We start from the raw sequence: 27,423 nt of genomic DNA, 5'->3' as shown, positions 1-27,423 counted from the left end.
AAAATTGACATCAATTTCAAATATGTATTCTTGTACTGGTAATTCAGAATAAAGAATGTGAATGGATGGATTTGACCAGGGAAATTTTCGGGCGTCAGGTACTCAGTAGATTGGACTGCATGTCTTACATGTAAGAAACATCTTACTGAATGAAGTGTCAAGTATTTAGGTCTTCGGAGAGTCGGAACAAATAGTCCTAATTACTTTGATTTGATCTCTGATGGATTTAGATTTGAGGCCTTTTGTCTTCAAGGATTGGACATTGTATCTGTTCTGAGTGAGAGAAGCACCCTGAGCGGATTTGCTGTCATGAAGTCGTCTTTTTTTATTACATAAGGCCATTGAGGAAGAGGCATTTGTGGCCAGTGTCTGTCTTCTAAAGGGGCCTTGCCCATTTACTAGGAGGCAGTGAAGCTTTGTATGTACTGAGGGATGTAGTAGCAGTACCTCTGGGTGAAATTGAGAGGTGTCTGGCTGTGAAGCTCAGGGGTGTTGAACTGATGTGAGGATGATCTTGAGGACGTAAATGCTATGGAACATTTTTGGCTGATAATTAACTAGAAGTTGGAACAGACAGAGAATTAGTCTGCTGCATGACATATTTCAGTTATGTGCTCTAGGCTTTTGTATGCTGGACTGTGACATATTTAACACATGGTTCTGGTGTGTATTTGATCCGCTTGCGGCTAGTTATTAGCTTACTATTTTTAGATAAGGATTTGTTTATTAAATGATGCACATTTTGTTGGTGTTTCAGTTCAGAGGATACTCTAGGTGTTGACATAACGAGAACTCTCCAAGGCTTTGAGGCAGTTACACAGACGACTCATATAGGTTTAGGAGGGATGGGGGAGGTGGGAGCACCTTTTTTCTCTACATTCAATGGGGCAAGGCTAAATATGGAGACGTGAAGGGAAATCCTGATCTCCCTCCGTCAGAAATTAAACGTTTATTGGTGCAGATACTTTAGTCACTGCAGCTAGCTTTTTGAGAATAAGAGCCACGGTGAAAAATGAAAGTGCTGCGAGAGGTCTAACAGGACATATATGGCTTAGTCACTGTTGTTGATAGTGGTGCACAGGCTGTGCATTTTCAGAAAATGTAGCTTTGAGCTCTGAACGGAAACATCCTGTTTGTAAGCATTGTGTCTGTCTAGGAATTGGAATAACTGGTAAATAACAGAACTCTAGGCAACAAGGTAAGTGGAGGGCCCCATCAGTGATGACTCTGGGCCCTGTTTAGATAACCCAGGCAGGAAATACTTTCTGTGCTTTCAATGGTGTCACCACTAGAGAAGCTGCACAGAAGGTACTGAAGCAGTGTCAGTTGGGTGACTTTTTATAGTGTCAGCTCCCAAAGCTTTCTTTTGTTTTATAAAAAAATGTCTGGCACAAGAGTCTGTCATTGCAAGACAAAACACTTCCATGCACTAGGATTTCTCCAAAAGCCTGAGTCCAATTTCTTTTGTCTCCTTAGTTTTCCAAACAGGGAAAATGTACATTGGAATTACCATCCTGAATAAGGCTGAAGTTCTGGAGTACATTGACATAGAGCCCTATGGTGTAGAGGTTGTTGGTTAAAAGGTTTTGCCAGAAGAGCTAGTTGATGGTACGCAAGTGAACTCTGTCTTACTTGCTGCAGAAGAGGAGTTCTGAGTTGACGAGGTTATGGAAATATATCTAATTACATAATATGGAGGACAATAAAGGCTATGTGAGTGTCTTAGACGATTGGAACACTGGGGCAAACAGATCAGTTCTGATGGTAGCAGGCATCTTTATTGTCTCGTTTCCTAGGGACTCTTCCTTTAACAAACCTGTGAGGGCTAATTAGGCATATGGTTTTATTGTGAGTGGAGTAAAGCAGCATTTCAAGTGTGAGTGAGTGGTTGATTGAGGTTGTAGAGTCGGTCATAAGAATTCTAGGATTATGTCCTCTGATAATAATCTGAAGACTTCATATGCTGTTTTCCAGAGTTGCTGTTCAGATATGGTAAATGTTGATCCTTTTACTTTGACCATAGCAGAGTGGAAGGATTTGCCACTACCAGGAAACGAATGTAAGAGCTAACTATAGAAGAGTCACAGTGAGAGTTTCTAAGTGTCTAAGGATAAGATTAGAAAAATTGATTGAACATATTTTAATTGTTTTTTCAGCCTTGGAAAATGTTTTACCATGCAAAATGTTTCCTTTACTTCTTGCAAGCCTGAACTCAGGCAATGTTTATGTTATTTTCACCATTGCTACTATATATACATTTCGATTAATTATCTATAAGTGTTAAAGGGCTGAGAAGTATGAAACATAAACTACATCAATGCTAAATACTAACAAAATTGACTAACGTCTGACTTGCATTTCTCTGATTGGTTTTTTGACACTCTTCTGCGAACACCCGTATCTAATTATCTGGGAATACCTTGTCCAAGTTGCTCCTACTTTCCTTTTGTTCTGCACTGATGAATGCCACCTTTGCGCCCACAGCAAGATGCAGCCCGCCCATGTTTGATCCCTGGCCCTAACATACTGGTGATATTTCTTAGCATTTTGTGGGCATCCTAAATAAAGGTGTTCTTTTTGTTGTAATGCTGGCCATAATGCTAGCCCTGGCATAATGACTGGAAATCCTGGGAACCATCTACTGCATAATGATGTTCACCCATACTATAAGGTTTGCCTTGGCATAAGGCCTGGGTGGAGTTCACGGAGTTCTGCTATGACCAAAAAACTCCACCGAGCTACGCAGAGTTCCACAAGTGGTGGAGTGCGTTAGATTGTCATTCGTGCTGATATTTAGCACCAGGTGTTTGTACTGCATGGAAAAATCAGCATGAATGGCACCATGTGCAGCGCAAGATGTCACTGCTTCTTTCTGCTGATCAAGTAGATGCTCTACTTGAGCCCAAACTTCCTCAATGAGAACGGAAGGTTTCTCAACGCGAGAGGGAGCGGCTAACCTTGACCGCCCAAGTTGAGAAATTTCTCTGGGAGGTGGTCTGGAGTAAGATTTTCCTCACTCTCCAACTTAACTCTGCAGAGTGAGGAAAAAAGCCCACTCCGCTCATTGGAGTTTTTCAGAACTCTTCACACTAAGCAGAGCTGGATAAAACTCCACGATTGGAGTTGAATTTAACGCCCAGGCCTACTTGGCATCATGATGGTGAGTCTTCATGCATTGTTGGAATCCATAGTAATAATGGCACCCCTGACATAAAGCAGGCCCGGCACTTTTGTGATAATCCTGCACACCTTGTGAGTGGCCCTGAATTTATAGGAATATTTCCAGGCTTCTTTACACCATACATGGTGCAATGGTGCCACCAATGGTATAATGCTGGTCATGGGATAATTACGGTATTTTTGGAAAACTGTGCACAAATATGTGATGATGGTACTTCTACTTACCCCTGCTGTAATGATGACCCAGGCATAATTCTTCACATATTTTAAGCAACCATGGAGTGATGGTGCCAGTTCCCGCAGTAATACTGGCATTAAAATAGCATTGGCAAATCTTGGAATATTGTGGCCATAATTTGCAAGATCGTACGTCCACCAAATATTTCATTGACTGTGCTGTACTGGTAATTCTTGTCATATTGTATATATGCACATTTTGATAGTACCTACACCTGGTATACATGTGGCCCTGACATACAGGTAATCATTTGTAGCATGCAGCATTATGAGACTACCGGCCTCTTCTCTAATACTAACTCTTGTATAATAGTTGCATATTACTTTTTGCCCCCATGTCATGATGTTGCACACCCCAGAAATAATAACGGAGCTTGCTTAATGGTAGTAACTCATGCTATATTGTGGGCATTCATTTCTTGATAGTGACATAATTGTGCCATTTCCTGCTTATTTTGAGCATGCATGGCATGATGGTGTCTACCTGTGCCATAATGGTTGCATTGGCATAATAGCGATGCATTTTGGCATATTGTGCACATCCAAGGCATAGAGGTGTCTCCTCTGTTGTGTCATAAACTTGTCACATAGGTGGCACTTCATGGTTTGTTGGTGCCACTACTGCTGTAATGCTACTGCTAAAATAATGGTGGTAATCCTTGTCATTTTATGGGCATACATGGTGTGCTGGTAACCACCCCTTACATAATTCAGCTCTGGCAAAACGGTGGTAGATTTGGAATGTTGTACGCAACCACAGCACTATGATGCTTACACCATGAATAATGCTGGCTTAGGCATGATGGTTTCTAAGATCCAGGACATGATGTCTCTGTCATAATTTTGGGAATTCTTTACATCCAGGACAAACATGTTACGACAGTAGTCAGTCGTGATATAGATGGGCTTCCCATTAAAATGTTGTTGGAGGCATAATGGTAGTGATTTGTGGCATATTGTGCACATCCATGCCATGATGGCACTGACCACTTGTGAAATCTTGGCCCTGGCACGATGATGATAATTCTTGGTATTTTAACTGCATCCATTGCACAATCATGCTAGGCATGACATAGTAATGGCAATTTCTGGCATACTGTGAGTGTTCATGTATATTGATGACCCTAAAATAGCGGTGTTAATTCTTGGCAAAATATGAATATTAGTTAATTGATTGTGCCCAAGATGTAATATTGGCCAACAGCATATTGTGGTCATTCATGACAATATGCTGCCCAACTCTCTGAAAAAAATCCAATACCATTTCGAACTGTGAACATATGATTGGATTCCATGTCAACAATTGTGATACATGGCCATACAAGGCAGAATCTATCCAATTGTGATTGTCGTATTGGATGAAAATGACAGAGGTGATGTTTGGACACCACACTTATTTACTAGAAGTAAAAAGTTTATTTTTCAGGACAAAAAGGCCTAGATTTCATGAAAATAATAAGCTTTTGTTATGAGGATCAGATTTATTTCTAAGGAAACATAATTTGCTGGCACCAATAAGTGGATATTTTCATGAACCAACTCGATGATGTTCATGGACAAAGTTGTTTCTTTGCAAAAAATACCTTTTACACCATATTCTCAAAATTGTTTTTGGGTGGGTGAATCTTGAAAACACATGGAAAACATCAGTTGTGTTTGGCTCACCATGGAAAAAATTCAAAGACGTCATTATGCCAGTTATCTCCTCTAAAAAAAGTGAAACTGTTTCTTCCAGGAAGCAACCTCAGAATCACTGTCCAAGGCCTTGTTTTCTCGCATTTGGATGGTGGTTATGCTCTGCTTCATGGTCTCCCAGACTCCACTCTGGGGATAAGATCACAAAACCCCCGTCCTGATGGAACTCCATTGGCTTCCCTTGCTGTCCCGTACCATCTTCAAAACCTCCTATACTTTTACAAAGACATCACAACCAGCATCCATGCTTCATTTTGCAAACACATTCTCCATCTCTGGTACTTCTCAGCACATCTGCAGCCAGGACACCATCAGACTGCAGACCAAGAAGTGTAAGACATAAAAAACAAGGCAGCTGCCCTTTTCCCTACTCCCCATATCCATTAGAACTTCTCAGATGCTACTTCAATTTAGGAGAGAGTTGAAGACACAACTCTTTACATAACACTACATCACAATGTATTAACAGTCCACAAACCAGCTAACTCCTACTACTCATTAGCTTTATGCTGGACAATCACCATGTACAGAGCTCCACTGCCTTTTGACTACATTCACTCTATAGATATACCACATACATACATACATACACATAAGGAAGTATTAAAATATTTCATGAATTCCCAGTGACATTTTAGAAAACTCATTTGAAATTGTGCTGTAAAATGCATTATTGTTGTTCAAAGTGCTCTCAATAGGACAACCCACAGTTGTCTATCAAAGATGATGGTGTTGTTGGATTTGATTGATGCATTTTGATATCACATATTTATCAAACCCAACTATTAGCAGCTGCCATTTTACACAGTTTCTTACCTTTGAGATGTGTGAAAATCTGCAGAGGACAAATACAGGGATAACTACACATTTAGGATGAGAGAAATGAGAGGAAAGACTCAAAGTAGCAGTTTTAGTGCAAGTAGTTCATACAGACTTGGAAAATGAAGAAACCATAAAACTGTAAGGTAAAACTTCACATATACATTAATTTTTCACTTATATGATTGTACTCCGGGCCCAAACTTATACATGGAGTGTACTCCCTGGTCTGTAAAAAGTTGCACCTTCAACTGAGTGAGTCAGATGTAGACCAAGACACTAGACACCAGACTCCCCGATACCAGCATCCAGGGAACAGCCCTCGACTGGATTCAATCTTTCCTCTCAGTCAGAATACAAAGAACCCAAAAGAGATAAGATGTGGAGTACCCCAGGGATCCTCCTTCAGCCCCAGGCTCTTCTACGTCTACATGGCCCCCCTCGCAACCATCGCCAGAAAACATGGACTCAACATACTCTCATACGCGATGACACCCAGGTCATCCTCTCCCTCACCAGAGAACCCGACATCACCAGGTGCAGTTTCCAAGAAGGGAGAAAGATGTCACAACCTGGATGAGCAGCAGCTGCCGGAAGCTCAAATCGGACAAAACAGAAGTCCTCATCCTCTTTTCCACCCCCTCCGCATGGGACAATACCTGCTGGATCCCGCCCTCAGAAACCCACCCCTCCCAATAGACCACACACGCAACCTCAGCAGCATACTCGACTCTTCACTCACCATGAGCCACCAGATCAACGCTGTGTCCTCCACTTGCTTCCACACCCTCCGCATAGTTTGCAAAACCTTCAAATGGTTTCCCCTCTATGCCATGGAGACCATCACCCATGCAATCATCACCAGCAGACTGGACTACGGAAATGCCCTCTACACCGTAATCAACAAAAAACTCCTCTGCAAACTCCAGACCTTCCAGAACGCCGCAGCCAGACTTATCCTCAACATCCCACGACATGAACACATCACCCAACACCTCTGCAACCTCCACTGGCTCCCCATCAAAAGAAGAATAACCTTCAAACTGCTCACACACGCCTACAAAGCCTTCCATAACACCGGACCCCAATACCTCAATGAACAAATCTCCTCCCACGCCCCCAAGAAGTACCTCCGCTCTGCCGACCTCACCCTGGCCACGGTCCCCGCATCCACAGGGCCAGAGCAGATGGCAGATCCTTCTCCTTCCTGGCAGCCAAGACCTGGAATGAACTTCTCCTTCGCATCCGACGAAGCCCGACACTGCACCAATTCAGAAAGGACCTCAAGACCTGGCTCGTCGAATGATCTACGAAGCTGCTTACACCCTCCCATGCCCTAATAACCTCACGGATGAGTAGTGCACTTTAAAACCCCAGATTGATTGATTGAGTGAGTCCCATTACACTCAATGTGCATGCTCCAGCACAGCTACGAACTCATGCCTGTTCTGGGGGCAGCCAGTATGTCTTTTGATTTGGAGGTGGCACCTAGGCTTGCATTACTTAGGGGTAGAGAGATCTCCCTGGAGGGGGTCAGGGACAGGGATCCCTTTTCTCTCTTTACAAGGGATGACATCAGGGGTTACCTTGATAGTGCACCATCTCTATCTATCGCAGGTCGCTGTGCCTCCTAAATGCTTCTTTGACTGTGCACCTGCCATATGATGTTGGCACAGAATCAAAGTGTTCCTTAATTTGCAAATGAGGGAATGTCTCCTGAGATTGTGCTGGTGTTACTTGTCATTGGCATAATCTGCATTACAGAAGGGACTGCAAGCATTTGGGGTCCCTTCTGTAATACCAAACTATCCTGGTGGTGCAGAAAGCATGCACACCCACCGGTTGCTTCTCCAGTGCACTTTTTGGAATACGGTCCCTGGATTCCATTCTGTTTACAGGAATATTTACATTTCTTTTTTTAGGATTTATGACACTCCACGAAAGAAATCAATGACTGTCATAGAATTTCTTAAATGCTCTTGGACATATCTGGGAAATATAAAAAAATCAAAAGGTTGCTTTAGACCTTGGAATTAAATATATGTATTTTTTACTTTCTTTTTTGTTATTTGAACTCACAATATCCTAGCCTAACATTCACACACTTTCCCAATTCCATGTAGAAAGATTAATGAGATCTAGTGTCTCATCACCTTAAAATTATGTGGATGTGAGATATTTGAAACCTCCAAAGAGCAGTGAAAGTACTTGTGTTTGAAAATGGCGTAAGGATTTTTAAATCGATATTTTATTATTGTCTATAGTATAACTTTCAATTTGCAGTCATTTCTGTTTCGACCAGTTACCTCGTGTCCCACGGAACATGCATAGCAGCAAACACCCTTAGCTAAAATGCTAGAACAGGATTACTGGGCAAATTAACTAATGCCAAATATGCTAATGATTTATGTTCATAATTAAATGCATTTAAAAAGCAATTCATTATAAAGCATATGCAAGATCAATAGTAGAGGAGTCACATTTTAAATCTTTCAGGGACTGAGTACCATCTGTTTCCAAACAGCACTGTAATATCTTTCTACTCTTCCTCTGATCAGTTGACCAGATATCCTCCTGTGTGTATAAATACTTTTTGAATTTAAAGGGATCTCTCAGTTGAGAAAAAAAGCTTACATCATTGTTTTTTAATTGGCTTAACATCTGTTCTATTACAGAAAACGTGCGCCCCTCCAGTGCACAATGTACAGTGCTCATCAGCACGGCGTCCAAATTAATCTCAGTGTTTTCATCTGCAAAAAATGGAAAGCTTTGGTATGGGATCTGCTGCAGGTTTTCGGTTGGTGAAACGTACTAAGACATATTTTCCATAAAAGAACTGTAGTAATCTTAGAAGAACGGCCTTGCTTTGGGACAAATAGAGATTTCAGATGTTGCCACCCTACAATTTTAATACGTTAGGGCAAACGTTGTTATTTTGCCAAACAAGCCAGTATATGCTCCATTTTGGGTATTAGATTGTGTGAAAGGTACACCAACTGTAGGAGAATATAGTCATTTGAGTGCTGAACAGGTCATTGTGACATGAAAAGGGAGTTCTATGTGAACTTGAAAGACATACAAAATTTAAAATTTGTAAAAATAAATAGTGCAAAACATCCTTGGGTTGTTGCACGAATAATGGATATGAAACATTGTCTCACAAGCAAACGTCAGGAAAGCTACCTGGTGATAGACTTTCTAAAGGTACATGAAATGAAGCCGGAACAGCACATGTGGTTACATGCGCATCCAGTTTCACAGTTTCCGAAATATGTTTTCTGTTTGAACCATGCTCCTGCAAGTGACAATGGTACGATATACATGAGCAGCAGAAAACAAATCTGAATGTGCAAAATTTAGCAATCGGAATTTGCTCTTGGATAAAATTAGCTGTCCCCTTCTCTGGCATTCCTATCCTAGACAGTGATAGGACAATTAAACATGTTTAATGGCAACCACTATCCAAAGTAGGGGTATAGCTACCAATGGTGTGGCAGGTGCAGTAGCACCATGCCAAAGAGGCTTGAGGGGACACGATTGTTGATATATTTTACTACCCACACAGCAGTAAGGAGATCTATTATACTTGTTTGCACTAGCGCCTGAGGGACCTTGCTGCTACTGCTCCAAAGAGACCATATTTGTCTCATAAATTCCAGTACAGAAAGGACTGTGAACAAGTTTGGATCACAGCATGTGGAATGAAATCGAAAAGTGGCATCAGAAAATGAGACCTCGTGGTTGTTGGATTTCTCTCCCTTTGAACGAAGATGATCTGAGAGTACATGACTTTTCCATGCATTCGAAGGTCTGTTTGTTTACTACCCTTACCCCATGTAGGAAGATGGCTCTGTATATTATATTGCCACTAGGTGGTGTTGGACTTGGCCCTTTTTGCAGGGTCATCCCTGAACTTTTTGCCTTCCTCCTCTATTTTTTCTGACCTGTTGTTGGCTGTTTTATGACTCTTGTCACTTTACCACTGCTGATCAGTGCTAAAGTGCATATGCTCTCCCTATTATAAATTGATGTATGGATTAGTGATTCCATGATTAGCTGATTTTGTTTACTTGTTCAGACCCTAGTTCAGTGCACTGAGTGTGCCCAGGGCTTGTAAACCAAATGCTGCTAGTGGGCTTGCAGCACTGGTTGTGCCACCCACAGAAGCAGCCTGTTAAAGTGTGTCTAAGGCTTGCCATTGCAGAGCGGGTGTGCAGTCTGGTACATCTATGCTGACTGGGTAAGTGCACCCACCTGCCAGTCCCTAACCCTTCCCATTTCTTCATAGCAGACACCCCTATGGTAGGCCCAAGGGCAGGGTGCATTGTAAGTATAAGTTAGGACATGCCCTGGTGTGTGTGGCATGTCCTAGTGAATTACAGCCATTTTCGTTTTTGCACGGATACCTGGCCCCCATAGGCCAGAATGGGCAGTTTGATTATTACATCCTATAATCCTAACTGACTCAGGAAACATGGTAGAAATTCGAGTTTAGTATGCCTGAACTCAGAATGATAAAATACATCTTTTAGTGAAGTTGTTTTTAACATTCTGTGTTTGAAAATACCACTTTTAGAAAGTAGGGGCCCGATTCACAGAACTAACTTAAGACAAAATCCTAAACTTACTACCATTTTCGTATTCACAGAAGGCACTTACTCATTTTGGTATTCACAGAAGACACTTACTCATTTCGGTATTCACAGAAGTTAGTAGTCCTAACTTTAGGACTCCTAAATGCCTTCTGTGAATACCGAAAGTCTTGCAATTAGGATTGTTCTCAGTTTAGGAGGCCTAAAGTTAGGATTCCTAACTTTACAACTATTAAACTGAGAAAAATCCTAATTTTAAGGCTTTCGGTAGTCACAGAAGGCATTTAGGAGTCCTAAAGTTAGGAGTCCTAACTTTACTACCACTATATTGAGAAAAATCAAAATTTTAAGACTTTCGGTATTCACAGAAGGCATTTAGGAGTCCTAAAGTTAGGAGTCCTAACTATACTACTACTAAACTGAGAAAAATCCTAATTTTAAGGCTTTCGGTATTCACAGAAGGCATTTAGGAGTCCTAAAGTTAGGAGTCCTAACTTTACTACTACTAAACTGAGAAAAATCCTAATTTTAAGGCTTTCGGTATTCACAGAAGGCATTTAGGAGTCCTAAAGTTAGGAGTCCTAATTTTACTACTACTATATTGAGAAAAATCCTAATTTTAAGACTTTCGGTACTCAAAGAAGGCATTTAGGAGTCCTAAAGTTAGGAGTCACAACTATACTACTACTAAACTGAGAAAAATCCTAACTTTAAGACTTTCGGTATTCACAGAAGGCATTTAGGAGTCCTAAAGTTAGAACTCCTAACTTCTGTGAATACCGAAATGAGTAAGTGCCTTCTGTGAATACCAAAATGAGTAAGTGCCTTCTGTGAATTCCAAAATGGTAGTAAGTTTAGGATTTTGTCTTAATTTAGTTCTGTGAATCGGGCCCTAGGTATTTTCTTGTCTAACCATCCAAACCTGCCTCTGCTAGGCTGGGTATTCCTTGTCTGGAGTTTGAGTAACAGGGGCTGGGGAATTCCAGGGGGCTGGGGAATTCCCGCAGACAGGGTGAGTCAGCACAGGGCTGAATAGAGAGATCTCCATGTAGATGTGTGGGAGGAGTTGCACCTGGGACCTGAATAGGGCTGGGCCTTCCCTCCACAATGCTGGCTCCACCTCCTGTGGTGCGTCTGATGTCTCTGCCCTGCTCTCTGAAAGGAAAGAAGGAGTCATGTAAACAAAGTGCTCCAGGACTGACCAGAACCGGTTTGGACTAGGCAAAGGCCTCTCTGCCTTCAGAGAACAAAGAGAAACTTGGTATAAATATTGGGACCCAAACCTAAGAACTTTAGATCACTTTGGGAAACAAGAAGAAACCTTTGCTAAGGAGTGGAACCAGAAGAAACTGAGGAGAGACTATCCCTAAGCTGAAGTGCTGCTTGGGGGATTGACCTGCAGTGGTTGCCTGACTGCCAAAGAAAGGAGAAAGGACTTTGTGTGCATTTTCATTCAACTTGTGTAAGGATCTCCAAGGGCTTAGAAAAGAGCTTGTCTCCTGATGAAGCCTCAGGGACAACAGATTTCAACCCCGAGCTCCCCAGAATTCTTTGGAAGTGCCTGCTGCTGTTTTGGGCCTTTTGAGGGACTGCGTGTCTCACGGAGCTGGAAGCGCGACTCACGAAGAAGAAGCGTGTCGCCGTCGCAGCCGCTGCCGTTGCATCCCGAAGCAAGGGTGATGCCGCTGTAGCTGACACATTGCACCGCATCCCGAGAAGCGTCCCGCAACACCGAAGAAGCGTGTTGCCATCTCAGCCTCTGGGGCTGTAGCATTGCACCGCATCGAGAGAAGTGTCTCGCATCGAGGAAGAAGCGTGTCGCAGCCGCTGCCATCGCATCTTGGATGTCGCGCTGTAGCTGCCGCATTGCACCGCATCAAGAAAAGCGCCTCGCATCCACGGAGAAGCGTGCCGCCATCGGAGCTGCTGCCGTCGCATCACGGAACAAGGGTGTCGCCGCTGCAGTTGTCGCATCGAGCGGAAGCGTCTCGCAACGTCAGAGAAGAGTGTCGCCGCCAAGGCCGCTGTCGTCGCATCACGGAACAAGGGTGCCGCCACTACAGCTGACGCGTCGAGTCAAGTCTTCTCGCAACATCGGAGAAGCGTGCCACATCAGGAAGATCTTCACGTCTTCATTTCTTTGCACCAAGCTTTCATTGCATCACCATCGTTGCAACACTTTCGTTGCCCTGCGTGTCGCATCTAAAGGTACATTGAACTAAAAGTGTCGCATTTTAAGAACTAGAGAGAACTAAGCTAAAACTACCATTTTAAGTAACCGTATTGTGGATTTTTGTCATTTATGGTCTTGTGTTACATCTATATAAAGAATACATATTTTTGATATAAAACCTGTGTGGTGTCCATCTGTAGTGTTGTCACTTGATTACTGTATGTGCTCACAAATGCTTTACACACTGCCTCTGAGATAAGCCTGTCTGCTCGTGCCAAGCTACCAAGGGGGTGAGCAGGGGTTATTTTAGGAGTGTACCCCCTTACCCTGACTAGAGGAAAGGGTCCCTATTTGTCACAAGTACCTACCTGTGCTAACTAGAGACCCCCAAATCTAGCAGGTGGTAATACCGTGCTCAGCGTCCAGGGGTTTCCTGAAAGTGTACAGGGCTCATATGGGCGAGCAGCCTTAGGCCTAACAAAAAGGAGTGTAAGACATTTATTGCACAACAGTGATCAATAATGAACACACGACTCAAAAAGGAGATTCAGACAAATTTTAGAAAAATATACTTTGTTTGTATTTTATTTCAAGACCAAGGTCTTCATAATGAACTAAGTACATTTTTAATAAAAAATACTTTTCACTTTGAAAAATCGACTCTTTGAAACTTTTCAACACAGTCCAATGTTATCCTATGGGGAAAACAATATTAAACAGGTAAGTACTACACTTACAATCTCCATCTTTGAAACCAAAAGTCAGCCAGGGCCAGGGTTCAGACGATTACCAAAACTGCACCACCAGCGGCACAGGGGTGGCCGGGTGCAGAAGTCAAAATCGGAGTTCGACCAAATGCTTTCGAATGGTGACAGAGGGGGCTTAGAACCACACTGCTTGTGGGTAAGTAGATTGGTTGCAGGGGTGAAGCAGTGGGGGTTAGGTTAAGCTCAGGGGGGCACAAAGCATCACTAAACATTCACCACCAGCGGCACAGGGATGGCTGGATGCAGGGTGCAATTTCGACATTGGCGGCCCAATGCTGTTCAATGAGGTTTATTCTTTCGGCAAAAAGACTGCAGGCTTGGCACCGGAGGTTGCAGGAGGAAGAGGAGTGACAGAGATGTAAGGAGTCATAGGGGCACAGTCAGTTCAGCTCAACAAGGCCCTTCTCTACAGGGTCATCTTCTTTCTTCTTGGCTCATCGCAGATCTAGTTTCTAGGTCTGGGGGACCCACCTAAATACTGAATGTAGGAGGAATGTTAGGGGAGTAGCAGGGAGGGCCAATGGGCACCTTACCCGGGGTGACTACACCCTCTATTATGCCACCCTCCTGTGGGAGGAGGGCATAGACCCTGTCCTGATTGGGGGTTTCCCCCTATGTTCAAGATGGCGGGGACTGAAAGTTGTGCTTCACTTCGGGTTGACAGAGGTGGGTACACCTCCTATTCTTTGAATTGTTCCCGCCAGTTTTCCTACCCAAAGTGGAGGTGTAAACCAGGGGCTGCCATCTGCTGTTAGCAGCAGAGGCTGAGGGTTGCATTACAAAGGCAGCGGGTCTTTGAAGCTTCCCTCTTCGAGCACTGGCCCATCCTAGGGGAGGAGGCGTGACACCTCTGCTCACGATGTGCATTGTTCCTGGTCCCAGAGATGAGGGGCTCCCTACTCAGGGGTCCAGAAACATGTCTTGCGGTGGCTGGCTGCCTACAGCCATTCAAAGACCATGCCAGGGTTGGCAGGTTTCAGGGGGCACCTCTGAGATGCCCTCTGAGTGCATGGTACAATAAATCCCACACAGGCATCAGTGTGAATGTAATGTAAGGAGTAGTTTAGTACCAAACACTCCTCTTTTCAGTGATGCCATCATGGTGCTGTGGAACTCGAGTTGTCGAGTTTCCCGCTCATGTACTCTCTTTGGCTTCACTGGCATTTACAATATCAAGGAATGATCCCCAATATTGTAGGGGCCTATTTGTTTCTGCAATTATGCCCTCACCTGTAGTGCACCCTGCCTTGGGGCTGTGAGGCCTGCTGGAGGGGTGACGTACCAGGCAGTCCTGTTTGGCATGGTAACCAGGCAGGTTACTATGACGAATTTGTTGTTTTCTCCCTCACAGGAGCCTGCAAGCTGCAAGGCTGTGGCATGGTCCCAGTGATGGGGGTCCTAGGGGACCCTCTTCAGCTCCCAAGCCTTAGGTACCCAGGGTACCCTTTACTAGGGAATAACAGTGGCAGAAGTGCCAATTGGGGATTTGTTTTTAGGGAAGAAGCACTGGCCCAGGGGACCTGGTTGGCAGGAACCCTGTGCACTACATTTGAAATCATGTCAAAGCCAGGCAAAAAGTGGGGGGCTAACCATGCAAAAGAATCATTTTCTCACATGACCCTCCCCCTCAGAGAAAGAGGCTGAAACTAAGCTTCCCCTGGAGAGCCTTCATCTCTTAAGTGGAAGACCCTGGAAAGGCCATCTGCATTGGCATGGGCAGTCTCATGTCTGTTTCCACTCTGAATTCCATTCCCTGTAGGGATATAGACCACCTTAGTTTGGGATTTTCACCTTTCATCTGTTGTAACCATCTGAGAGGCCTGCGGTCTGTCTGGAATAGGAAGTGAGGGCCAAACAGGTATGGCCTCAACTTCTTCAGGGCCCAGACCACAGCAAAGTCTTCCCTCTCTGTGGCACTCCAACGCTGTTCTCTAGGGAGTACTCTTCTGCTTATAAAAGTGACAGGTTGGTGATGTCCCTCATCATTTGTTCAGGCTAGGACTGCAGCTATCCCATGCTCAGAGGCAAATGTCTGCACAAAGAACTGCTTGGTATAGTCTGGAGATTTTAGGACTGGGCAGAGCACATTGCATCCTTCAGAGTGTCAAAAGCCTTTTGATAGCTCTATGTCCACTTCACATTCATCCTTTTGGAGGTAAGGTCTGTGAGGGGAGTCAATATAGAACCATAATCCTTCACAAAACTCCTATAGTACCCAGTCAAGTAAAGCAATGCCCAGACTTGGGTCTGGGTTGTTGGAGCTACCCAGTACAAAATGGTCTCGATTTTGGGTTGGAGTGGCTGAACTTGGCCTTCACTTACCAGGTGACCAAAGTACACAACATTTCCCTGTCCTATCTGGCACTTATTTGCCTTGATAGTGAGGCCTGCAGTTCTCAGAGCCTCAAGGACCTTGCCAAGGTGGATCAGGTGATCCTCCAGGTGGAGCTGTATACAGCAATATCGTCAAGATAAGCTGTACTAAAGGATTCCAGCCCAGCAAGGACTTTGTTCACCAACCGTTGGAAGGTGGTGTTCCAGCATGTCTAGTTAACAAAATCCTATCAACTAACTTTGCTTACAAGGCCCATTTCAACCCAAACTCCTCTACCATTTTAGTGTTACGACAGTTACCAAATACCATACTTTCTTAGGTCCTCTGATGGATCTTGCTCCATGCTGCAAGGGACTAGAATACTCGGGGATTAACAATTATGCTATGAGGACCTGGAATAGATAAATGTTACCACATTTCCTACCCATTTAAATCTACCAACATACCCCAACTAATTGAATTCTTGTTCAAGACATAATACATCACAGGAATAATGAGACAGAATCAGAAGAGTGGATTTATCAGATACCATTTACCTTTGCCTCAAGATTGCTGAAAAGCAGAACATGAAACAGAACCGATTTAATAGTGATTTAGTGAAATGTTAAGTCAAGGCAATATAAGGGTTATCTTCCTCAGCCAAGGGAGATTTAGACTTGAGAACAAAACTACAAACAGGTGTCAGTCGATTCTCATACAAACCAAATCAATGAAGGTTCAAATGTTTTTCGAGGTTTTCAGTTCCAGTCCCAAGACAAATTGTTGTCCTGTCTGCACTGCAGCACCAATACCGCAGCAGGTGTGAGGAAAACCCTTAATCCGAAAGGTTCTTCTTTGCGCATGCTTACCAGCCGGCAGCAACGCAGTTCAGTGTCACAGTTCACTTAGCTTCTATGTACAGTTCATCAGTCTCATTACCACCCAAATGAGCAGCAGCAAGATGAGTGTGAGACAAGGGAGAAAGTCAGTTAGCCAACAGCCAAAAAAGCAGCCAGCACTAGCCCATAGCCATATCCGCACGAGCTCCCTCTGGATTAGACAATTATGTTCCAACGATTCCAGGTTGTCGGATCATTCCATTTCATTGGCTGTTCATGATAGGATGTGATGATGTGATCAGTTAACGTATACAATCTGGAAGAATTAGGTAATCCATTTCTTGCAATTTCCTTAGAATCACTGTATTTCAAATGATTATTGAATTACAACATCCTCAGAAATGGGTAAACGAATGCCCCGTCCATTGTTAGTCCATTCCCAGTCATACTTTCTAGGTTGTAACAGATTTTGTTGCAATTTCAGTCGAGTTTGTTACAAGTAAGAAAAAAGTCTATTGATTTCTAGAACACAAATGGAAACTTTACAAAAGGTTCCCATAGGCTTCAGACAGCACATTTCACAAGTTAACACCAGATGAGAAAGCAAACCTTTGAGGCATAAATAGAAAAGACAGCTTATGCACGAAGACTATTGCTAAAAAAACAATATTTCACATTTCATGTACACCAATTCTTCAAATTAAATGAAAAAACAATGTCTACATGTATTCTAAAAAAATAAGTCATTATTAGGTACTACTAAAATTTTCAAAGTAAAACAGTATCTTATTCAAGTTTTCATATAAATGTCTTTACTTGTTTACAGTTTTAATTCATTATTTATAAACATCATGTATTATTTCAGAGCAGAATCTTTACGCAAACCATGTCAGCTCTCAGCAATATCCATCTTCTATATATTTTCTGATTATCAATGCACATGTTACTCTTCTAAGGTTAGATTACTTTTTCCTAGTGTACTTACGTAATTACATGTCATTATAGCACTCTCTCTGCTTACTTTGTGTTTTCAATATTTTCTAAGCACGCAATTGAATTTAACATTTAAAATATGCACTTTCATGATATCGCTATTTGTCATTCAAATAAATCCGATTTTCTAATGGTATGCATGATTTTACATTGCAGTACCTAGATCAGACTTTGCACATGCAGGTTTTCTCATATACGTAAAAATATGTCACACATTTATTATAGCTGTAAATAATTGTCACAATCGTTTTTCTAAGGAATGATTTGGTAAAGGTAGATGCAAGATAACATCTACACTCTATCAGTGGCAGAGGCATTCTTTAGTCCAAGGGGCATCACAGAAAACTGGAAGTGCCCATTTGGGCAGGAGAATGCAGATTTTTTTTTGTCCCAGGGGTCAGACCTATCTGCCAGTACCCAGATGTGAGATCCAAGGTACTGAGATTTGGAGCTGCTCCTAACCTGTCAATTAGTTCATCTGCTCTAGGAATGTATTGGGTATGCATCAGTCTTTGTGAAAGCATCGAGGCATCTATGGTTCACACAAAACCTCATTTCTTTCTTTTCACCCTTGCAGTGAAGTTTGGGGACAAAGACAACTGCGCTGGCCCAGGGGCTCTCTGAGGGTTCAATGACACCCAATTCCAGCTTCTTGCTGACTTCAGCATGGATGCTCTCTCTGAAATGATCAGACTGCCTGTAAATTTTGTTTTTGACAGGCAGGTTGTCACCAGTGTCCTCATCATGGATACACCAGCTAGTCTGACTACAGGTCAGAAAGAAGCTTAGCATACTGATTTAGGACTAGCCTGCATTCAGCTTTCTGGTGGTCAGTGAGGGTGTCTGAAAAGACCACTCTATTCACAGACCCATCTTGGGGATTGCTGGAAAGGAGTTCCGGGAGAAGTTCACTCTCCTTTTCGTATCCCTCATCTGTGACTATGAGCATTGTCATGTCAACTCTGTCATAATAGGACTTCAGGCAGTTGACATGTATTACCCTTTTAGGGTGTTTGAAACTGCCAAGGTCCAACAGATAGGTGACCTCCCTTTTTTTATCAAGGACAGGAAGGGCCCACTCCACTTGTTTTGGAGGGCCATAGGGGCCATAGGGGCCACAGGTTCCAATACCCATACCTTCTACCCTGGTTTCAATTCTACTGGTGCAGCCTTTCGGTCATACCACTACTTTTGAGGCTCTTGAAGGGTTTGGCTTTCTTTCTCCATGTACTCAGCCATCCTGGAACAAAGGCCAAGTACATATTCCACTATGTCTTGATTTGGTTCTGTGAGAATTGTTTCCCAACCTTCTCTGACCAGACTGAGAGGACCTCTAACAGGGTACCTAAACAACAGTTAAAAGGGTAAAAACCCCACTCCCTTCTGTGGCAATTCCCTGTAGGAATAAATCAGGCAAGGAAGTAGGACATCCTATCTCCTTCTGAGTTTTTCAGGGAGCCCACTAATCATGCATTTGAATGACTGGTTGAATCTCTCCACCTGGCCATTGGTTTGTGGATGACAGGGTGTGGTGAATCTCTAGTTCACTCCGCACTCATGCCACATGTGTTTTAGGTATGCCGACATGAAGTTTGTATCTCGGACTGATACCACCTCCTTTGGGAAACCAACCATGGTAAATATACCAAGGAGGGCTTTTGCCACCACTCAGGCATGGGTGGCCCTTAGGGGAATTTCGTCAGGATACCTGATGCCATGATCCACTACCACCAGAATATATTTGTTCCCTGAGGCTGTTCGAGGGTCCAGGGGGACAACAATGTCAACCCCCTACCCTATAAAAGGGTACCCCAACCTCTGGAAGTGGAATTAAGGGGACCATTCGGTGGCTTGGCAGGTGACACAGGACTGACAAAAGGCCTTCCCCTTCTGAGACATCCCTGGCCAGTAGAAGTGATTAACTAACCTACTCCAAGATTTATCCTGGCCAAGGTGCCCACCTAATGGGATATCATGGGCCAAAGTAAAGAGAAACTCTTTAGAACTCTGAGGCACTACCACTCTCCCGGTTGCACCAGGTTTCGGTTCTCTGGCCTCAGTGTATAGGAGACCATTCTCCCAATAGGCCCTGTGGGTGCCACTGATATCCCCCTTGCTTGCTGCCTCAGGCTTACAAGAGTGGGACAGGTTTCTTGTCCCTGGAACAGCTCCATCCTAGAGGGTCCCCCTGGGCCCAAGACATATGTCTGATAAGGCCACACTCTTCAGGCTCAGTTCCCTCTGAGAAAACCAAGTCCTCTTCCTGAGAAGAGGGGTTATGACTTGGGACCTGTTTAGAATCTTGTTCCCCAGTTTTCTTTCTCTTTCTCTTGGAGGGCTGATCATTCTTCTAGGGTCCAGCACCGTTTTTCACTCAGACCTCTGCTCTGTGCTCTGTTTGTAAGACAGCCCCATCCTGAGAGACCTACCATGCTGGCAAGGGTCCCCAGTTCGACTTCAGCACAAGGTGAAGTCTCCAAATAATTTCCAAACAGACAATCTACAGGAACATCTGAGGACACAAATACTTCTTGTTTGTCCAACTACCACTCTTCCAGTTCAAAGTGACCATAGCCATGGGATGGAGTGTAGTGATATTGCTAGCATTGGTGACTGAATAGGTCCTTCCAATCAGGTACTGATGTGAGTGAGCTAGCTGCGGGGTCACCATGCTGACACTAACCTCAGTATCCCTCAAGGCCTCTATTCTGGACCCATAAATCTTGGGAAACCACTTGTATTTATTCATATTATTTGGCCAGGCAGGTCTACCTCTCCCTCAAAGACTATTGTTGCCTCAGTGGGGTTACTGACATAGTCAGGCTACATCTAGGATCCCTTCTGGATGTTAGCAACTACAGGTACTACAGGTGGACTAGAGGCATTTTTCTGTGTTTTACAGCTAAGGTCTCAAATCTGGTGTCCTGTTGTTTTATTGTCATGACACCATTGTTATGACTGATCCGGAGCTGCTCCCCCTCATCCCCCCCAGCGCCTTGAGACCCTCACGGGTGAGTAGTGAGCTTTATAAACCCCTCATTGATTGATTGATTGACCAAGCCTTGTTGGGATCCCAGTTCTTCCCCTGGACCCACCCTTAGACTGTGTAAAGACTATGGGCCCACCCTCCTGAACAAGGTTTTGGGGGCCAGTAGAAGAATCGAAGACTCTTGATTATTTTTGGGGTTAGCCTCTTTCCTGGGGGGAGGCACGCTTTTTGACCTCTTTCTTTTGGTCTCCCCCACCAGTGTAAGTTTTGGTGACTCTTGTTTTGACACACTGCTCTGCCTTCTTCCCCAATTCTTGAGGGGAAAGTGGACCTAGATCTACCAGGAATTTATGTAGTTTATCTTAGTGACAATTACTTAAAAGATGCTCCTTCATAATTGAACTGTACAACCCTTCAAAATCATGTATATTGTTACCACTCAACCAACATCCCTCCCAGTGTTTTCACTGAGACATTATCTACCCAGGATTGGCCTTGGGTTTTCTTGGCCTCCATGAATTTGATTTTGTACTCATTAGTGCTGAATCCAAAGCCCTCAATCAAGGTACCCTTAATGAGGTCATAGGATGTAGCATCTTTCTCATTAAGTGTCAAGAGTCTATCCCTGCACTTTCCTGAGAACATTTCCCACAGTATAGCACTCCACAGCTTCCTGTGGACATTTCAGATTAGACAGGCTCTCTCAAATGCAATGAACCACTTTGTGATATCATCACCCTCAAAACCCTCAAACAATTTATGGAAAATCCATTTACATATTTTGAGAATGGAGAGTCTGTCCCCCTATTTATTATTTCCCTGCCACCAGAGATGGGTCCTAGGAGCATCTCAGCTCTTTCTTCTCTATGGCTAGGAGGTTTGCTTCTAGAGCTACAATCTTTGCTAGTTTCTGAAGATATGCATCTTCAGCACCTGCATCATCTGGGACACTACTGTGGTCACTCCCACCAGAGGTGTTGCTATCTGAGGAGGTAGTGATGGAGTCTGTGTCTTCCCCATCTACGTCCTCATCTTCTTCTATTGCCTCCTCCCCAGTGGGGGAAGTTGTATTTGGTAGGGCCTTGTCATTATTTGCCAGCAACTGCTGACGATATCATTTATTGGGTGTAGAACCCATGGGAAGTTTACATGCTTTGCAAAACTCTTTAAGTTGGGAAACTTTAAGATGTGCAAAGGGACCCAGGTTGACTTCCTGACTGGTCCCTGCAGTCTCAGTCATGGTGTTTAAAGTAAGTGGGGCCTTATTAGATATTTTAAAAAACCCTAAGTTTTTTTAAACTTAACTAGTTAAAAGTCTTCAACGTTTCTGAAACAGTAGGGCACTTAACCAAGGGCCTAACAATATTTTTAATACATTTGGAAACAATCGATAAAAAATTCTATCTAAAGATAATTTTAGGATTTCCTCAGTGAAAACAATTAATCAGGTGGTACAGCAGATGTCAAAGTCTTGTACACCAGCACTGCACCCCCAATGTAGGAAGCTGGCTCTGTAAATGATACTGCCATTAGGTGGTAATACTGTGCACAGAGTCCAGAAGTTCCCAAACATGTACAGGACTCAATGTAAAACCCAAAGTGCTCTGTTAGTAGTAGTGTGGGCGAGCAGTCTTAGGCCTAATACAGAGGAGTGTACGACATTCATTGCACAACAGTGAACTATTACAGGCACAAGACTAAAGAAGGAGATTCAGACCAATTTTAGACAAATATATGTTGTTTGTATTTTAATTTAAAACTAAGGTCTTTGTAATGAGGTAAGTACTTTTTTAATAAAGAATACTTTTCACTCAGGAAAATCAGTCTAATGTTATCCTATAAAACAATATTGCGGTTAAACAGGTATTGCACTTACAATCCCAGTCTGCGGAGTCAAAAGTCAGCAAGGGCTAGGAGTCAGGCGAGTACCAAAACTGCACCACAAGTGGCACAGGAGTGGCTGGGTGCAAATATCAAAATCGAAGTTCAACCCAATGCTTTTGAATGGAGCCACACTGCTTCCTAGTAAGTAGATTGGTTGCTGGGGCCAAACTTTGGGAGTTGGGTTAAGCACAGGTGGGGCGGCACAAAGCAGCACCAAACATACCACCAGCGGCACAGGGCCGGCCGGTTGCAGGGTGCAATTTTGAAATTGGCAACTAATGCTGTTCAAGGGGATTTATTCTTTTGGCAAAGAGGCTGCAGGCATGGCACCAGAGGTTGCAGGAGAAAGACAAATGATAGCATAGGTAAGTAGAGATGTAGAGGGTCATGGGGGCACTATTGGTTCAGGTAACCAAGGCTCAGGGGCTCAGAGTGGGTTGGGTCTGCCATTGGATTCACACTGCAGGTGCCATCGTGGAGGGCAGGAGAGGTCAGCCAACACTGGATACAAGGTCAGGATAGCCAGGGAGGCTTCACTGCACCAGTGAGCCACTCACACTTAGGTTGTGGGCATCGGTTGCAGAGTGAGCAGGAGACTCAGATCTGCCTGGATTTGGGGGTCCTTGGGGTAGGTTTCTTCAGGACAGGTCATTGCAGATCTAGTTTCTCAGTCTGGGGGTTCAACCTAAATACGAAATATAGGAGGTGTTTTAGGAGAGTAGCAGTTAAGGCCAATGGTCACCTTAACAGAGATGACTACACGCTCTATTATGCCACCCTTCTCTAGGAGGACGACATTGAACTGGCCCTGATTAGAGAGGTCGCCCCATCTTCAAGATGGTGGAGACTGAAAGTTGTGCTTCACCTCGCTTCCCTCATCTCAGGGTTTGGGTTGGCAGAGGAGGGCAATCCTCCAATTCTTTAAAATTTTTCCTGCCCAAAGGGAGGGTGTAAACCAGAGGCTGCCATTTGATGCTAGTAGCAGAGGCTAGGGGTCATATTACAAAGACAGCAGGACTTTGAAGCTTCTCTCTTCGAGCACTGGCACATCCTGGGGGAGGAGGAACGACCCCTCTGCCCAGGATGTGCATTGTTTCTTGTCCCAGAGAGCAGAGGCTCTCTACCCAGGAGTCCAGAAACATTTCTGTTGGTCGCTGGCTGTCAACACCCGGTCATAGACCACAGCAGGGTTGGTAGGTTTTCAGGAGGCACCTCTAAGGTGCCCTCTGAGTACATGGTACAATAAATCCAACACTGGCAACAGTGTTGATTTAATGTATGGAGTAGTTTGGTACCAAACACTCCTGTATTCAGTGAAGCCATCATGGTGCAGTTGAACTTGAGTTGTCTTGTTTCAGGCCCATGTACTCTTTCTGGATACACTGGCACTCACAATATTAAGGAATGGTCCCCAATATTGTAGGGGTTTCTCCCTCACAGGAGCCTGCAAGCTGCAAGGCAATGGCATGGTCCAGTGAGGGGGGTCCCAGCGGACCCTCTTCAGCTCCCAATCCCTAGGTACCTAGTGCACCATTTACTAGGGACTTACAGAGTGCAGAAGTACCAATTGGGAACTAGTTTTTATGGGAGAAGCACTGGCACCCGTTGGCAGGAAACCTGTACACTACATTTGAAACCACATCAAAACCAGGCAAAACGTTGGGGGCTAACCGTCAAAAAGAGGCACTTTCTCAAACCTCATCATTGAAAATAAAACTGAAAATATCTATGTGATACTTTAGATATATAAAGAAGCATTGGCAATCCCAATAGCTTTAAAGCTTTAAAGGAATGTTGTATTGTAACTGAAGCATTAGCAGGGATGAATAAGTATATGTGTGGACGCAAATAACTATAGAATAATATTGGTGTAGGTTAAAAGCTCTGGTGACAGCTGCACTGTCAAACCAGACCTAAACATCTATGTAGCTTAATGACAGCCCTCCTCCCATGTATGCTGCTGCCAGGGAAAAACATCATAATTTATCTGTTATGTAAGAAACTTTAATAGCATTACAAGGCTGTGTGTGCCAATGAATGTTCAAGCTGAGGCAGTGGGATGAATAAACAAAAAAAAAGGCAACTGTGTGAAAGAAAAGGACTTTTTTGTGGAAGCAAACAACTACTTCCAATCAAAACATGTACATTTGGCTCCCAACATATGGTGGAGCCTAAGCCCCCCTATAGTGATGCTCACATAATTGTCTGTAAACATCTGTGCTGTCAAGCCAGATCATAAAACAAACCGGGAAAATTCCAGGCTCTCAAGAAATTAGTAAACATTTAAACCCATGCAGAAAGTTATCCAACACATCCAGAAATCTGGAGGCTGAATTGGACCAAAGGAAGCACAGCACTGGTGGATTTTTCGATCGAGGCAGTGAGCCAGGTCGATTGTTGAGTGAGTGGGCGGGCCTGGATGCAGCACTCGGAGCAGGTGAAGGTTCGCAGCTGGGCCGGCACCTAATTTTGTTATTGGCACATGATACCCAACACCTGGTACTGGTACTGGCATCGATACCCACTGACTCAGGCAGTGAGGTGAGGAGAGGAGACAGAGGCCAGAGGACCAGAGGGCCCGTCAGGGGCAAGGAGTTTTCCCACTGGCTCCTGCACCCCTCCTGTCTGCTGGCTGTAGGGCTGCCATGATACCCAGGAACAGGGTGCAGACAAGCAGAAGCACTGTTGGAGGGCAATGTGGAGTACAGTGGGGCAAGTTCCAAGGTCCCCTGGTGCCTCCCTGATTCTCAGAGGCATGTACTGCCTCCGGCCTGAGTACAACACCTCGCCATCTATCCTGTGCTCTGCATCATGGTACATAGAGGTGCACTGAGGATTTCTATGTGGAGGAAACAGAGCCTGGTGTTGTGGTAAGACATCAGTGACCTGTGAGAGGGGCCTGGTGTGTTTGCCAAGCCCCAAGCTTCTTCAAGTTTCTCCTAGGTGCCCCTAATGCCCAAGGGAACTGGACTGTTTTGAGGAGCACTCCACACCTTTTGCTCCTCTCCCTAAGCTGCTAGTTACCACACTAAGGAAGGGGTGAGGTGGCACACCTTGATTGTGGAAACCTTGAAGAAAGCAAAAACAGCCATCAAACACCTGGAGGAGGCAAAGGTGGCAAGGTATAAGACCCTCCCCCGGCGCTTAACTATCAGTCCATCAGCCATCCTGTAACCCACTATTGGAGCTTCATAGATATATTGGAGGCTGGTGAGAGACTCTAGGTGGTTGTGTGGTTGGCAGGAGCGGAAGCAGCCGGAATTAGTCCGGTGTGGCTTGCTCCTCCCCTAAACCCTGTCACCTCATGCTATTCCCTTCATTTGTGCACCTAAGAGTGTATCTGTTGCGGTATTGGGTTCCATTGTGGGCAGGGGCAAGACAACTACAGCCAGGAGCCAAGCTATCTTATGGAGCTGAGATGTCTTACGACTGCCTAAGTCATGCAATCAGGGCAAATCACGGGGGGCAGTGGTGACCCAAAAGAGGTGAAGAAGAGGTCAGATCATCCTGCAAATTCAGCACTGTCAGACCAGATACTTCAACTAATTCCAACTACACCAGTAAGAGCCCACCAGTCTGACTCAGCAGCGCATGTGACAGCAAATAGCATTCCAGGAGGGATGGGAACACTTCACTTCCAGCCAAAAGTCAGCTTCAAATTTAACTTTCTAAAAGGAGGAGGGGGCAGTCACCTCTCCCAGCATCACTCACATCAAGGGGCTGCCTGTCCCCTTAAGCCCCAATGTGTTCATTCGTAAAAGGACTCTGCCCTTCCCTAAGCTTGAGGAGAGCCCAGGAACAACAGGGCTCTCAAGAATCCTAAGGATCCATCTCCCAATGAGGGTGCCTTTGTTGCCCAGGACTTTAGCCCGTCGAATCAAGTAGAATAAGTGGGGACCAAAGAAAACAGCCAGGGAGACTGACTTAAAACCTAAGGCTGTTTCTGACTTAATGCAGCCTTCATTAAACTCATCACTTGGAGGGGAAGTCTTGTCTCAACTGATCACTCATTTAGAAGAAGAGGAGAAAAAGTGGGTTACTCCTGGGCCTGAGGCTCTCTTAGCCTACATGACAGGATCTGGTGGCACCAGTTCAACAACACCTGAGCAACTCATGGGACCGTCACCACCATCTGATGCCCGGGGCTGCAAAGGGTGCAAAAAATCACAGGGATTTGGATCAAACCAATCAGCTCATATTAATGAAAATTCACAAACCCTTGCAAAATATCTTTCTTATCTCCACTCAAAAGAATGGGAGAACGTGCTGGCCTTGTATGACAACAAAGCACCCAAAAACTCCAGCCCCATTATAATAGGCGAAGAGGAAGTCCACGTGCCCCATGAGTCGATTAGGCTACAGCACTATGGAGGCAATGCATTTCCAAGCCAACAAAATAGACATACAGATCAGCCTCCTGAACACTCTAGTCCTGTACGTAGCTAGAATGGATAAAAAGACTTCAAACTTAAACAGCCTGACAAAAAGGGCTTAGGAGGATGCACAGGGGTCCAGCCAGGGATGCAATTGCTCCCCAGTTATAAATTATCTACACTTCCAGAGATGATGTCAAAGCTAGTGGGTGACTTGAAGGATGCAGTCAATGTGAAATATCAAAGGAACAAAGGCCAGTCGTAAGGAGAAGAAGAAATAGTAGATAATAGAAATCAGGCTGGTCAAGGAGATAGCTCATATGGGACTATGACAGGTGAGGCTGGGAAACTACAACAAGAGAACTCCAGACACAGTGCCATTGAAGTCAACTACTTACGCCCATTAACCAAGGGCACCAACCCCGGAGATGTATCTGTCGTGCTGGTCAAAGTACAAAACACTTCCAGCTTGTTAGAAGAGGCTCTTGCGGATGCAATCTAGGAGCTCACTTCTGCGTCTCCAAAGACCAACACTATGAGTACTTCCCAAGCAAGCACCCCACAAAAT

Source organism: Triturus cristatus, chromosome 2_1, assembly GCF_964204655.1.
Source record: "Triturus cristatus chromosome 2_1, aTriCri1.1, whole genome shotgun sequence".
NCBI classification, from domain to species: domain Eukaryota; kingdom Metazoa; phylum Chordata; class Amphibia; order Caudata; family Salamandridae; genus Triturus; species Triturus cristatus.
Note: the sequence above shows the minus strand (reverse complement) of the source record.